Below are 16,924 nucleotides of genomic sequence, written 5' to 3'. Positions count from 1 at the left end.
CTATAATCAATACAAAGTCTTAACGTTCCATCCTTCTTCTTAACTAATAGCACTGGAGCACCCCATGGTGAAACACTGGGTCGAATGAAACCCTTATCTAATAGTTCTTGTAGTTGCTTTTTCAATTCCTCTAGCTCGAGTGGTGCCATTCTATAAGGAGGCTTAGATATTGGGGTTGTCCCAGGGACCAAATCAATAGTAAATTCACCCTCTCTATCTGGAGATAAACCAAGTAAATCATCTGGAAATACATCAGGGAACTCTTTGACCACTGTAATTTCATTTAGGTGAGTTTCTTGATTTGAATGCTCCTTTACACACACCATATAACAAAAACAACCCTTCTGCATAAAATGATAAGCTTGAAGTGCTGATATCAAGCAAGGAGGCAAATCATGCCTAATACCCTCAAAGTAAAATATAGGCTGATCTGGTATGCAGAAAGTAATTATTTTTGTATAGCAATCAACACTAGCATGATAGGAAGATAACCAATCCATGCCAAGTATAATATCAAAACCCTGGATCTCTTGGAGAATCAAATCAGCAAGAAGTTCACATTCTCCGATAGAAATCAAACAAGATGGATAAACCAAGTTTGTTGTCAAGGAATCCCCAATAGCAGTAGTTACATATAACATATAATCCAAGGGTCTAGGTTCAATGCCCAAGTAACAAGCAAAGTGTTGTGAAACAAAAGATAAGTTGGAACCAGGATCAAACAAAACTTTTGCATTTCTTTTAGAAACATGAAGAATACCTTCAACCACTGATTTAGAGGCTCTGGAATCTTGTTCAGTAATAGCATATACTCTAGCATGGGCTGTTGACTTAGGAGGCAGTGGCTCTTTCTTCTTGTTCAATGGGCAATCTCTTACTTGATGATCTAATTTCCCGCAAGCAAAACAAGCTCCAATCGTCCGAAAACATTGACTTGTTTCATGATTTAATCCACATTTAGCGCATGAATGAGTCCTCTGTGGTGGTTTTTCTTTCTCAAATCTGGACATCTTGACCCTCTTATAACTTGTTTCAGATTCATTCCCTCTCTTACTTTTGCTGATAAACTTCTTATCTTTCTTGTCCCTGATTTCTTGAATTTTCTCCGAGTCTCTTTCAATTATCAAAGCCCTTTCGACCACATCGGCATAAGCTTGGAGTTTTAATGCTGATATTCGACTTCTTATAGCTGGCCTTAGACCCCTTTCAAATTTCTTTGCTTTTCTAATTTCATCATCAGTTATATGAGTGGCAAATCTGGAGAGCTCAGTGAATTTGGATTCATACTTTGCAACTGTCAAATTTCCCTGAATGAGATCCAAGAACTCCAATTCTTTCTGCTCTCTAATACAATCTAGAAAATATTTATCGTTGAACTTTTCTATGAATGCCTTCCATGTGATTGGCTCATGTTTGATTTCAGAAATCCTTTTAATCATTCTCCACCAGTGCTCGGCCTCTCCTTCCAACATAAAGGCTGCAAGGGAAACCTTTTGGTCTTCAGGGCAATTTAAGACATCAAATATTTTTTCTATCTGCATCATCCATTGTTCTGCTGTCATTGGATCAAGCTCACCACTAAAACTAGGAGGACTAAGCTTCTTAAACTGTTCAATTCCCAACCCAGTATGGTTTGATGCTCCCGTTCTATTATTTCCTCCTTGTTGGACTTGTTGTTGCATCACTTGTGTCATAGTCTCCAGAGTTCCCATAATTCCACTTAATTGATCAGTAGTAGATGCAATAGGAGAACCAGATGTCCTCGTCATCCTCGCTTCCTAAAACAACAAAAGAAATTTTTTTTTTTGATCAATATATGAATAAAATTCACTAAACCACCAAATTCTTTTTATGTATCTAGCAAAACAAAATAATAAAAATAATAATAATCTTAGTGATCCTCAAATCATGCTCTGATACCACTCTGTCACGCCCCCCCCCCCCCCCCCCGAATTTAGTTCTCACTTAGGAGGTGTGAACCTAATTCAAGATTGATAAAATTTAATTTAACAAACAATTTAGGATCCAATCACACCTTTGAGGTCACTAAGAAAAACATTCAAGTCATTCACCTCTACAATCCACAATTCACAAAACCTGTATAGTCTATAATCATACATCATGTCACTAGATGATTCTTAAAATCCAAAAGCAACTTAACTAAACCATAACTATATCATAAATCCATAAGCGCGGTAATTAATGCAATCACAAAACCAACATGTACTACATGTTTATATCAGTACACAGTTTAGACTTAACATTTCCAAAAATCCTGACGTAAGAGGTACTTATCAAATATTTACAAGATACATCAATCTAGATTTGTCATTGATATTTCATTACACCCAAAAAGAACTTATACAACATCAACCTATCAAGTACAAAATATTTGCCCCAAAATCTTCTAGTCTTCCACTGCCTCAACCCAATTTACATATTTTAGTGAGCGATAAGCTATCCTGAAAAATTTATATAGCAACGGGGTGAGCATATAAAGCTCAGCAAATGACTAACATATCCATAGCAAAGAGGACAGTTTTCAAACAAATGAGGTATCAAAATACAAAGCAGAGATACAGGATGAAACAATAGCATGTTTTGTTTGAATGCAGAATTACAATATCATATCGTTCGAAGCACGTTTTATTCATACAATCGAGGAAAGGTAATTGGAGCATATCATTGGCATAAGGAGCATATCGATGACATACGGTAGTTTTCAAGGTATAACAAAGACTTATAACATTTCATAAATATATCAAAGAACAAAACATGAATAGAAGCTCAAATGTCACATGACGATGCATTCATTTCATTCTTATCCGAAGCATGCATAGAAACATAGCCAAAGCTTTAGATATCATATCAAACACATAGAAGGTGAAGTGGGATCATAACATAATATGGTCCATCTATTTCTGAATGACCAACAAACATAAGTCTCCTACGTCTGGGAGCTCCATCCACCCACGTCTGAGTGAAGTCATAGGGGGCCGGCAGAGCATCGTGGGCTCTAATCATAACTCCCTTTACCATTTCTGGCAAAGGTTCATATTTATCCCACAAACACCAGAGTACAAAGGGACAGTATGAATAATGAAATTAGCATATATTGGAAGAACATGCGGAACAACGAAATGTACATATGCCTTTCGAGTCAATACGATACAAACATAATCTTTCACAAATGTATTTAGATTTGAAAGGAAACAAAATCAAGGGCATACAAGGATTTCAAGAAATCACATATAGCTCAATTGAAATAAGAAAGTTAGATAAATTCAATGTCCAAAGAAATGAAATTGGAAGAGGCACATATCGAAAGCAAAATGCGGAACAATGGGATGCATGTGCCGAATCATTACGATGCAAACATGAACTTTAGATGATAGCTGCGGATATACAAATAAATAAAGGATAAAAGTATACAGGAATTTAAGGTAATAATGTAAAGCTTAACTGAAGTAAGAGTTTTTGCCAAAATCGATTTCCAAAGGGAAGTAACAAGGAAAGCCGAAATCGACCAAAGCTCGATTCTGGCAGAATTTGATAGGAACATTGTATGAACTATTTGGATAACCAATTATGCTCCAATTTATAAAAAATAGGTGTCATTAGAAAGCTTTGCCAATCTAGTTTTAGGCAAATTAAGTTTTACAAGATTTGGAATTAACAACAGGGAGTTACAGATAATTTCGTAGCTAAAGGTCTGAAAATATTAGCTTTGTTTTACTGAATCCATAGGGTCGATGAAAGCAGATGTTTTAGTTAGAAATTCTAATCCAAAAATTTCAAATCGGTATATACAGAAAGAATTTTGAGTCTATCTTCGAATAAATCATACTTTGTATGAATCTGAGTTCACAGCAGAAAGTTATAAGTAGTTAAGCAACAAGAGGTCAGAAATTTCAGTCCCTGTTTTGCAGAATCTGTAGGGTTAATTTAGACAGAAGTCTTAGTAGGCATTTAAACTCCAAATCATTCGATCTTTATATCAAAATAAATATTTTCTTGTCTACTTTCAAATGGAATAGGTTTTGTTTAAATCAGAGTTTATTACAAAATGTTATGATCGAAACATGCATAGAGGTCAGATTACCGAAAAATTACAGATTCATAGCTTTATATCAAAACGAAAGAAGGTATGGTTCTCAGTTGAAATCTTTCAAATTTTGCAGAATAAAAATGGAAACAGAGATTAAGGTTACTGTGGGATTGGGTTAGAACGCTTGCCTTCAAATTATTTGAATCCCAAATGTGAGAAAATTGATGAAAAACCTCAAGCTCTTCTTCTTCTTCTTCTTCTTCTTCTTCTTCTTCTTCTCTCAAACTCACGTTGGCTGCAACTCTTCAGGTTTGTTTTCTTTAACCTTTCATCTAATTATTTAGGTTTTGGCTAATACAAAAATTGCAAGGTGTCATGCATGCATGAAAGGGGCTAGGTATCATCTTTAGAGCAAAGATAAGTGGCACCAACCTTATGTTAGTTAGTGACACATGTCCACTATATTTTTTTTTCTTTTTTTTTTCTAACTTAAATCTGAATCTTTCATAAATTATATCAAACTTCTAATATTTACTCTTAGGTCCCTAGCCATAAACCTTTAATATAATATTATTTAATATAAAATAATTATTAAATAATCCTTATTTTTACAAACAAACCTTTTACTAAATTTTTAAAAATGGGGGATGTTACACCATCAGCCCTCCACAACCGCCCAAAGCAATTCCCACAATTGCTTAAAAGATCGTCGCCGAATTCCGCCATCATCTCCACCACCGCGGATCATCCTTTGATCTCCCCGTGAATTGCAACAAGTTCTGGTTTCCTACCTTACTGCTGCTGCAATTTAGTTATCCTTATTCAAAAATCAAAAAAAAAAAAATTGTTCCTATATTGCTGCATAAACCTTTCATCACAAAGTTTTCATCTCTACGACGAAAGATACATTGCAGAATTCCAACCGCATAGCACCATCTGTTTGATTTTGTTACTATGCTTTTTCTATCCAAATTTCTATAAAATTTTTATGACATCTTTGACACTTCCTAACAGCAGATTTCCCTTTGGTTTTTTCAAAAAATTCTCAATATAAACCATTGATCTTTTACGTCTAATCTGCTATACTTGAAAATCTGCACTGTAAAATTTCAGCCGCATAGCACTGTTTGTTTGATCTTGATACTACATTGTTTCTATCCAAATCTCTACGAAATTTTTATGATAGCTTTGGTACTTCCTAACAGTGGATTACCCTTTTGTTTCATCAAAAAATTCTCAATATAAACCACTGATTTTTATGTCCAATCTACTATACCTAAAAATCTGTATTGCAAAAAATTTCAGCCGCATATTGTTGCCTTAACCCATCTATTTGCAATCTTTATTGAATGAAATTTCTTATACACTTCATAGATCATCTTGGCTTCCATCTAAGATTGATCTATTAAGAAATTCATCTCTTAAAATGATTTTATGTTGCTGTAAATTTTCGTCGTAACCCACTGAAATTTTTCGACGAGAATTCTGCAATCGCAACTTGCACCAATTTCCTTGCTATTATACTGCCAAAATTTTTTTGATTAAATTAGATATCCTTGCTGTCATATAAACTGTGATTTTGCTATTAATTCCCTCCTCAATTCTCTCAAGTTTTTGGTGGAAATTACATCGAGAAACCGTTGTTTCTTCGACGACAATTCTACTCTTACAAGATAGCACATACTTGCTGCAACTTCCACTGATTTCTATCAAACCATTGCTACCATCTACCATAGATCCAAAACATTCATCCATAGCCCTAAAACTCCACCAAATCACACCCTCAAACTGTACCCAAAACTGCCATAAAACAAGCCTAAATCATAGCCTACATCCACCGATCCACCAACCCTTTCGACCATCACTTCTCTTAACCTATACATGCCTTTAACCTAACAATAAAAAAGATATCTTAACATCATAAATTTGGAGGCATATACTATGGTATCTAAGGAGGCAATCAATGCTAAATTCGAAGCCTTGGAGGCGCGAATGGAGGATAAGATTCGGATGCTCTATACCGAACTCAGATTGGGCCTACCACTAAGCCCGAAAAAATCATATCAAGGAGAGAGCTTTTCCCAATCGCACCAGGCCCGAAGAGATGAGTTCCAAGGGAGGGGAGGCTCTATACTAACCCCAACTATCCATGCATAAGGATAAATTTTCCTAGATGGGAAGAAGGAGACCCGATTGGTTGGATCTCGCGCGCGGAGCGATATTTTCGGTACCACAAAATCGCAGACGCATCTATGGTGAAAATTGCTGCTATACATCTTGAAGGGGATGTCATACAGTGGTTTGACTGGTTTGAATATACTTATGAAGTCCTTTCATGGCAACAATTTAAAGAAGGACTATTGATCCGCTTCAGACTAATGGATTACGAGAATATTGACGAACAACTAGCAAAGATCCGACAAACCTCCACCATTCAGGAGTACCAAACCAGGTTTGAAAGGTTATCTAATCAAACTCGTGATTGGTCTTAAAAACAGCTATTGAGGACCTTCATTGAGGGCTTCAAGCCGGAGATCTGAGGAGAAGTTAAAGCGCGACAACCGTATACGCTTATGGCAGCCATCTCTTTCGCACGACATCAAGAGGAGCAATTGAACCGTGAAGCTCGGAGGACTAGGGTCGCTCCTCAACCAGTAATATTGAAGCCCTCAGCCCCCCCTACTGTCGACCAAGTCCCTACACCAAAGAGGTTAACAAGAGAAGAGCTTCGGGAGCGATATGCGAAGGGGTTATGTTGGCATTGCGACGAGCCATGGAGCTGTGAGCATCGTTGTAGTAAAGGGAGACTTCTTATGATTGAACCAGTAGAAGAAGAGGTCATTGAACATCTAGAAGAGAGTCTTGAACATAAAGAAGAAGATGTAGAAGAAGAACTTAATCATTGTGCTAACTACGATATTTCCTAAGACATTTACTACAACTTGCTCCGGTGCGTCAATCGCTTCTTCCAGCGAGCTTCCGGCGAACTTCCATCGATCATCCGATGAACCCTCGGTAATGCTCCTGCGGACTTCCAGCAAACTCCTGGACTTACGACGATCCACTTGGTGAGTTCCGACGAGCTTCTTTGGCAAGCTCATGGACTTCTCGGATTTGTTCCCGTAGAACCTCCGACGATTGTCCGAACTTCCATCGAACTCTCGAACTCCCAACGTGATCATTGTCTTGATTCCAGCGTAACTCCTGCTGCATATCTTACTTTCATCGTAGTTAATCCTGCACACTTAAAACAAAACTTCGATCGAGACAATTAATCCTAAGCAATTAACCAAGTTGTCCGGCATGTCATTGGTCCCTCGACGCTTCGTCCGATTCTTCGGCGCATCGTCCTCTCCTGTAGCCTATTGCCTAATCGGCCAGTTGACTCTGCAACTCCGATATCCTTGGCACAATACCCGCTCTTCTTGGCCCGATGCTCGAGTCCACGGCCCGAAGCCTTCTATCAATACGTCGACCGATCCACCGGCCCGTCGTCCAATCTTCTAACATGTTCCTCCGGCACAACATGATTTTCCTGCTTTAATTGTCTCATCCTGATCGAAGCATCCTGCGTCACTCAAACCACAAATTAAATCATAAACATATATCAAGTAGTTTCATCATCAAAATACGAGATTCAACAATCTCCCCCTTTTTTATGATGACAACCACTTGATGACGGAGTTAAACTTAACTCCCGGAGTTTAAACAAACTCCCCTTATCAATATGCCATATTGATAGAACCTTGAATTTCAAACTGAATTCAAGTTATTGCAATATTCATCATGAATACTTGCAACACGTCATCATGAACTTATGCATAAACTTATGCATAACATCATACTTCTCCCCCTTTGTCATCAACAAAAAGGAGAAGTCCAACTATTCTTGTGTTTGGAATATTAGTTTAACTTATTGCATGAAAAACATAATATCAAGTTTTATTATCATGCAGTTTTGAAGCCAGAAAATTTAGCAAATGTTACATCATGCTTAGAACATTCAAGCTATCAAGTTTTAGATATGCAAGTTTTACAGCATACAAGATAGCACTTTTAGAACATACAAGCTAGCAAATGTTACATCTTGCTTCTTGAAATATGCAAGTTGCAAGCTAGCAAATTTTTGCTTCCTTTGCAATGTTTGAGCTTGCAATTTTGCTTCCATTGCAAGGTGTAAGTTTAGTATGTCTAATTTTCTTGAGATAACAACTATTTACTTCTCTTTATACTATAAGCTAGCAATTTTTACGATATGCAAGTTTTACTACATACAAGCTAGCAAAAATTTCGAAAGCAAATGCAATATAGCTTTCTTGTGTAAGCTTATGATTCTTGCTTCCTATTGCAAAGTGCAAAGTGCAAGTTGCAAGTTTTGCTTCTTGAGATAGGCAAGATAGCACTTTTGCAATTTTTGTTTGGCAAGCTTGTGATGTTCAAGATAACAAGCTCTTTCTTCTCTTTTGAGAAGTGTCATTTTTGCTTTCTTTGTAAAGTGCAAGCTAGCAAAATGCCAAACTAGCAAGTGATAATGTTTTACATGAGGCAAGCAAACAATTTGGCAAGTGTTACATTTGCATCTTCTCTTTAGAGGAGTGTAATTTTTGCTTTCATCTTGAATTGTGTAAGCTAGCTAGTTTGCCTCTTTTCATGATGTCCACGCTAGAAATTCTTGCTCCCCCTTTGTCATTGTCAAAAAGAAGGGAAGACCCTTTTTTCAATTTTCAGATTATGACAAAGGTAAGTATCAATTTTATTTGTGCATTATTATATATTCAAATTAAAACATACACAATTTCAAAAACCTTATTTTTCATGCACGATACCGAAAAATAAATCAATCATCATTAGTGGGTATATCATACATGATACTCAAACATTAAATTTTTTAAGCATTTATCAACATGTTGATCATGATACCAAACATTCATCATTTAAAGCATTCATAATACATATCATATACAATACATCATGTACATCATTGTCATAAGTATTGCATGCATCATTTTAAATTCATGAATATTTCATCATTGCATGCATCATGCCAAATCATAAAATATACAATCATCATTAATGCATGATTCCTAATTAACATTTATTTTGCAACATGATGGTACCAAATTTGTCAAATTACATTCTACCATACATGATCAAAACTTCTTATTTGTATACATCAAAACAAATTAATGAATATTTCATGTATTCTTATCATCACATAAGGAATATCAAGAAGAATTATTAGGTGATGAGATAAACATTTCATAAATACAAGGAATTGCATAAAAATCATATCATGAAAGATTAGAACATGTGAATACCAAAAGATATGATTTCTTTTTGAAAAACGTACTCCATAATTAAAAAGAAAATCTTAGAAGAACGATTAATGAAAAAATCTTGATTCATAATAAATCTTAATTTGTAAATATCACGGAACCAAGATCATGATTTTGGATAAAACTCATTCAAATTCAAATCACCAAAAATCATTTTTATGGTTCACAAAATTCGTAACATAAGTAGATTCATGATTTCATTGATAATATATTTTCTCCTTTTTTTTATTTATGTTAAACATGCATCAACGTTTAGGATCGAAAAATGAATTTCATCATAAAACCATCAAGATCAATAGATTCTCAAAAATGAATTATTATGATCAAGAAAATCCGAAAATAAAATTTAACACTTTCATGCATTCGGACAAGGTTTTGCTATAGATTTTCAAGTTCAATCATGAAGATAAAACATGCTCATGATCATAGAAATTTTTGTATCCAAAACACATAATTTTCAACATGTTATTAAGGCATGTAATAGTGTAAAATCATCATGGCAATTAAGTGATTTGAACATTGAATCAAGAAAGTCCGAAAAATATTCTTAATAAGTTCATGCATTCGAGCACATTTTTGCCATAGTTTTTCAAATATACTCATGAAAATAACACATGCTTATCATCACGTATAGCTTAAAATCTCATGCATAAAATTGTTAATCAAAATATTTAATTTCATCATTATGCATTTCTTCAAATCAAACATAATTTTTTTTAATCAAAATTGAGAAATAACAATGGAAATCAACGTAATACACATTATTACTTCTTAACCATGATTTCATATTTTCAATCAAGATCATTTTATTTGTTTATCATAAAATATGCAATATTATCATTTTCGAAATTACTTAGCATGATCATAATTTTTTTTTTTAAACATGTAATTTTTAAGAAAATTAATTCTAAACTAAAAAAGAAAATACATCATGAAAGCATCAAGTAATTTCAAAATAAATTTGGGGGATTTCGATTACCTCATCATTGAAAGTGGTTAAGGCGTAGTTTGCCACCTCGCCTTTCTTGATTTTCTCCTCGTCTTCGGAGGAGCTCGATTCATCCCACTTTGTGTTCTTCTTCTTTGGCCTCTTCCTTTGTTCAAGTTTATTGTTTATTTTAGATTTTTGTTTAATAAACTTATTAAGATTTAGTGTTCGAAGTTCAAGTTCATCATTGTCCTCATCACTTGAGTCATCGCTCAAGTGGTATTCATTTGTCCGGAGTTCCAAATCCTTCCTGTTCTTTGGAAGGTGATTTTGTTCATCATGTTTATCATGTGCATTGTGCACCATTTCATATGCCATCAACGAACCAATTAGTTCTTCAAGTGGTAAGTTGTTTAGGTTTTTAGCTTCTTGTATTGCAGTTACTTTTGAATCCCACTTCTTAGAAAGAGAATGCAAAATCTTGTTTACGAGTTCAAAATCCGAAAAATATTTTCCAAGAGCTCTTAAACTATTGACGACATCTGTGAAACGGGTGTACATGTCGCCTATAGTCTCGCTTGGTTGCATTCGAAAAAGCTCAAAATCATGCAATAAAATGTTAACTTTCGAGTCTTTGACTCTACTAGTTCCCTCGTGCGTGATTTCAAGTGTTCGCCAAATGTCAAAAGCCGTTTCGCACGTAGAAATCCGATTAAACTCATTTTTGTCCAAAGCGCAAAATAAGGCATTTATAGCCTTTGCGTTTAAAGAAAAATACTTCTTCTCCAAATCCGACCATTCATTCATCGGTTTAGAGGGAAGTTGAAAACCATTTTTAACGATATTCCATAAATCCAAATTCATAGAAATCAAGAAAACTCTCATTCGAGTTTTCCAATAAGTGTAGTCCAATCCGTTAAACAACGGTGGACGAACAACCGATAAGCCCTCTTGAAAGCCATTAAGAGCCATTTCTCATCTCGGGTGTAAATCTGAAATGAGAAATACTGGGCTCTGATACCAATTGTTAGGATCAAGAGCACTAAGAGGGGGGGCTGAATTAGTGTAGCGGAAAACTTTCGATGATTAAAAAAGTATTCGTACGATAAAAGCGATTTCGGTAGAAAAGCCGATTCGTAAATCTCTTTAACTTGTAATCAAGCGAGATGTAGTTAAAGGAAATCTATGAAGGCAGTTTGCAGTTACGATGAAAGTTAAAATGTAAGCGCAAATTGAAATATGATGTTCGTACGATAAAACTGATTTACGTCTAAACGCCGATTCGGAAAATACTGAACTTTGAAACACGATCGTATATGCGCAAAAGGCAGTAAGCTTTTGAGGAGGTTTGCAGTAAAGATAAGATGCTCAAAGTAAATGCTAATCTAGATTTAGAGTGGTTCGGTCAATCTTGACCTACATCCACTTTTGGCTTCCTCCTCCGACGAGGTCACCGACGTCCACTAGAGGCCTTCCTTCAATAGGCGAAGGCCAATCACCCTTTTACAGTTTCACTCCTTTTGACGGGTTTAGGAGACAACCCTTACAGAATTTTCTTTTCTCTCTTATCAGATTAGAACTTGGAAGAAAAGAGGAAGAAGAACTTTCAACTCATACAACACTTTTGAGCTCTAAAAATCACAAAGTAAAATCAGAATTTCGGTGGTTTTTGGGTGCCCTTTCAGTGCTGAAAGGGTGGGATATTTATAGGCCCCAACCCAGTTTGAATTTCGAGCTCCAACTATCAATTCTCGGAATTCCGGGATCTGGCGGTTGCATCGCCTGGCAGAGCTCAAAGACTGAGCCTCTGGGCGGTGCCACCTCCTGTCAGGGGCGGTTGCACCTCCTGCCAGAGCTCGAAGACCGAGCTCAGGCGGTGCCACCGCCTGACTGAGGCGGTTGCACCTCCTGCCAGAGCTCGAAGACCGAGTTCAGGCGGTGCCACCTCCTGTCAGGGGCGGTTGCACCGCCCAGTCTCGCTCGGAGACTGAGCCCAGGCAGTGCCACCGCCTGGCAGAAATCAGGGTCCGAATGGGTTGATCCATTCGGCCCAATTTGGGTTTTTCAAGGCCCCAATTGCCCCAAGATTAAGTTAATGGGATCACCTCCCATTTCCAACTTAATCATTATGCTAACTACGATATTTCCTAAGATATTTACTGCAACTTGCTCCGGTGCGTCAATCGCTTCTTCCAGCGAGCTTCCGGCGAACTTCCGTCGATCATCCGATGAACCCTCAGTGATGCTCCTACGGACTTCCGGCAAACTGCTGGACTTGCAACGATCCACTTGGTAAGTTTCAACGAGCTTCTTTGGCAAGCTCATGGACTTCTCGGATTTGTTCCCGCAGAACCTCCGACGACTGTCCGAACTTCCGTCGAACTCTCGAACTCCCAACGTGATCATTGTCTTGATTCCGGCGCAACTCCTGCTGCATATCTTACTTTCATCGTAGTTAATCCTGCACACTTAAAATAAAACTTCGATCGAGACAATTAATCCTAAGTAATTAACGAAGTTGTCCGGCATGTCATTGGTCCCTCGACGCTTCGTCCGATTCTTCGGCGCATCATCCTCTCCTACAGCCTATTGCCCAATCAGCCAGTTGACTCCGCAACTCCGATACCCTTGGCACAATACCTGCTCTTCTTGGCCCGATGCCCAAGTCCACGGCCCGAAGCCTTCTGTCGATACGTCGACCGATCCACCGGCCCGTCGTCCAATCTTCTGACATGTTCCTCCAGCACAACATGATTTTCTTGCTTTAATTGTCTTATCCTGATCGAAGCATCCTGCGTCACTGAAAAACGTAGATTAAATCATAAACATATATCAAGTAGTTTCATCATCAAAATATGAGATTCAACAGCCCCGTCCAAGCGTACCACCGCCCAGTCCGGCGGTGCCACTGCTCGACCTTATGGGTCACTGGTTGGGCTCCTAATTTGGCCCAAACTAGTCTATATTAGGGCCTAGTTGACCCCTAACCAGGTTATAGGATTAGCCCTTAATCCTAACCCTAATTACATACAAACTATAAAATTAATACATAGTCCTAAGTAGGTTTTTAATCGGCAACGTCGAGTTTCCTTCCGGTGAGCTTTCCGGTGAACTTTTGGCGGACTTCCGATACACCGTCGGATTTCTTCCGGTGGACTCCTAGCAGGCTCTCGGTCTTGTGGTGAGTTCAGCGAGTCTTTGGCAAGTAGCCGAACCTTCTCGATGATCTCTGTGAACCTCCGACGATCTCTTCGGCGGACTTCCGAAAACTTTGGCAAGTCCCTGATTCCTTCTCGGTTGGTGCCGGCTGCACTTCCGACGATTCTTCGGACTTTCGACGGATTCTTGAACACCCATCGAACTTGACTCCGGTAGACTTGCTTTATGTCTTCAAGCTATCGTAGTTAATCCTGCACACTTTACTCAATAATATGGATTAGATCAATTAACCCATCAATTGACTTCATCAAAATCTGAGATTCAACAATCTCCCCCTTTATTATATGCCATATAATAAGAAGATAAAAACACTTATTCAATCTCTTTGAATTCAAGCCTACACTGATAAGTTCTATCCGTTGAACTTATCGTTATTCTCTTTAAGCATGAGCAAATATGAAACTTCGTATTTCTCATAATTTCAAGCTATGAAAATTATTTTCAAGTCGAATGATAAAAGACAATTATCATTTTGACAAGAGGTATGAAATTTTAACATGAATCTCATGATATAAATGCAAGGCATGATTTCATATGATCATGAGATGAAACGACAACCAATCTAAAAACTTCTATATTGCAATATTCTCAAAAAGTTTTGCGATGCATATAAGACATTTTTCATTGCATTATACAACATATAGGCTTTTGCAATATATATAAGTCATGCTATCATATTTGCACAAGTCATCAGTCTTTTGCTCAGTCTTCTCCCCCTTTGTCATCAACAAAAGGAGATGAAGTTTTAAGCATACAATTTGTGATCATAAAATCATCTCATAAAAAAAATTTCAACATTAAGATCGATCATACAAAATTTAAGATATTTAAAGATTCTTTTAACACTTTTAAGATGAGATAATTTAGAATTATATTGAAACCTTACGCAAAGTCCTACACTAAATATGATATCCGGTCTAGTTGCAGTGAGGTAAAGTAAACTACCTATCATTCTCCTATATGTTTTTTGATCAAAGTTTTCATAATTTTTATCCATATCTAACTTAGTGGAAGTACTCATAGGAGTGTTTATCGCTTTTGAACCATCCATGTTAAATCATTTTAACAATTCTAATGTATATTTAGATTTATTAAGAAATATACCATCACTAAGTTGTTTAATTTGTTATCCTAAAAAGAAGGTTAATTCTCCTATTAGGCTCATTTCAAATTCATGACTCATACACTTGGCAAATGATTCACATAGTGATTCATCCGAATAATCAAAAATAATATTATCAACATAAATTTGAACAATAAGAAAATTATTTTTAAAATATTTGATAAACAATGTAGTATCAACCTTGCCTTTTATAAAATTATTTAAAATAAAAAAGGAACTAAACCTTTCATACCAAGCTCTAGGAGCTTGTTTTAAGCCATAGAGAGCCTTAGTCAATTTAAATACATGACTAGGAAGAAGAGAATTTTCAAATCCGGGAGATTGTTCAACATACACTTCTTCGGAAATAAAACCATTCAAAAAAGCACTTTTGACATCCATTTGAAATAGTTTAAAATTATTACTACTAGCATAGGTAAGGAGTATCCTAATGGCTTCTAATCTTGCCACAGGAGCGAAGGTCTCTTCGTAGTCGATACCTTCTTCTTGGTTGAAACCTCTGGCCACTAGTCTAGCCTTGTTTCTAACCACGATACCACATTCATCTTGCTTATTTCTAAAGACCCATTTAGTACAAATGACTAAATGGTCATTAGGTCTAGGAACAAGCTTCCATACCTCATTCCTCTCAAATTGGTTCAATTTCTCTTGCATTGTAAAAACCCATGAATCATCTTTTAAGGCTTTGTCAATGTATTTAGGTTCAATTTGAGAAAGGAACGCAGCGTTAGAACAAAAATTCTTGAAGGAAGAACGAGTTTGAACCCCTTTTGATGTATCTCCTATAATTCTTGAAGCGGTAATACCACCGCTTCACATAGTTTGAAAGACTTTGTCTAGGTGGTACCACCTATAGGGAAATCTAGGTGCGATATCACATGCACAATAGAAGAACAGAAAACAAAAATCTCTAAATTTTCCAAAAATGTGTTCATCATCATGCGAAGATTGGTATGAAAAAACTCGTAAAACTTAAATCCACATATGAGATAGTTGTGTTTTACCTAGGGAGATCGTATATCCCTGAATCCCTATAGATTTGTAGGAGAGGATGAAGGAGGTCAAGTGTCCTCCTCTCTGGCGGTGATCCACACAGCAGGGTTGCGACGACGTTCCTTTAATTGCTGTCCAAATCTCCACACCTGCTATTTGAGGAGGAGAAGGTGAGAGGAGAATAGGAGGTGGCAACCAAGAAACCTCTAGCCTATGGGTCTTTAGTTCTCTCCTATTTATAGAGGCTCCTTGTCAACTTAACCCTAATAGATCCTGCCCTATTGGGTATTGGATCTCCATCCAACTACCTAAGCCTCATAGATTAGTAGATCTCTATCCAATAATCTCTCATTGGCTCTTATTGGATCTAATCCATAGGATCAATAATTTAGGGGCTTATTGGATATCCAATAAGATAGGAGCTCCGACGGATATCTCATATCTGAACCTCTACTCATTGTAATGTTTACTATATGTGTGTGACCCTCTATACCCAATATCGAACTGGTTGTAAGTTATACTTATTAGAACTCCTTCTAGCTCAGTGAATTATTATCTTCATAATAATTCACTCAACTCATCGACTATAGATGTACTATGCCACTACTCCGCAACCCCTAGATGATATAAGGGAATCCAATCCTTTGGACCTATCTGTCCTTAGTTACCATGTACCTATAGTCCCTCATCCTTCTAATATCCCAAAGACCGTATATCGGGCTATTGAATCTCGAATTTTGATGATGAAACCAATTGATAAGTGTTTCTGATTTGATCTCCGTTTTGAGTGATACAGGATGCTTCGATCAAGATGAGACAATTAAAGTAGGAAGAATCATGTTGGGCTGGAGGAAAACATGTCAAAAGAGTGGATGTCAGGCCGGAGGATCGATGGATGTATCGACAGAAGGCTTCGGGCGATGGATTCGGGCTTTGGCCAAGAAGAGCGGATATTACGCCAAGGATATCGGAGTTGCGGAGGTCAAATGGCCGATTGGGCAATAGGCTGCAAGAAAGGATGATGCGCCGAAGAATTAGACGAAGCATCGATGGACCAATGACATGGCGGACGACATGATTCATGCTTAGTAATAATTGTCTAGATCGAAGTGTGTTTTTATGTGTGTAGGATTAAAGCAAAATGAAGTCCCAAAGTCAAGAATGCAATTTCATTGGGAGTTCGAGAGTTCGTCGGAAGTCCGGACGTTCATCAAAAGTTCTATCAGAATTAATCGAGAAGTCCTAAAGCTTGCCAAAGAAGCTCATTCTTGCCAAGA

Source organism: Musa acuminata, chromosome BXJ2-7, assembly GCF_036884655.1.
Source record: "Musa acuminata AAA Group cultivar baxijiao chromosome BXJ2-7, Cavendish_Baxijiao_AAA, whole genome shotgun sequence".
Taxonomy (NCBI): domain Eukaryota; kingdom Viridiplantae; phylum Streptophyta; class Magnoliopsida; order Zingiberales; family Musaceae; genus Musa; species Musa acuminata.
Note: the sequence above shows the minus strand (reverse complement) of the source record.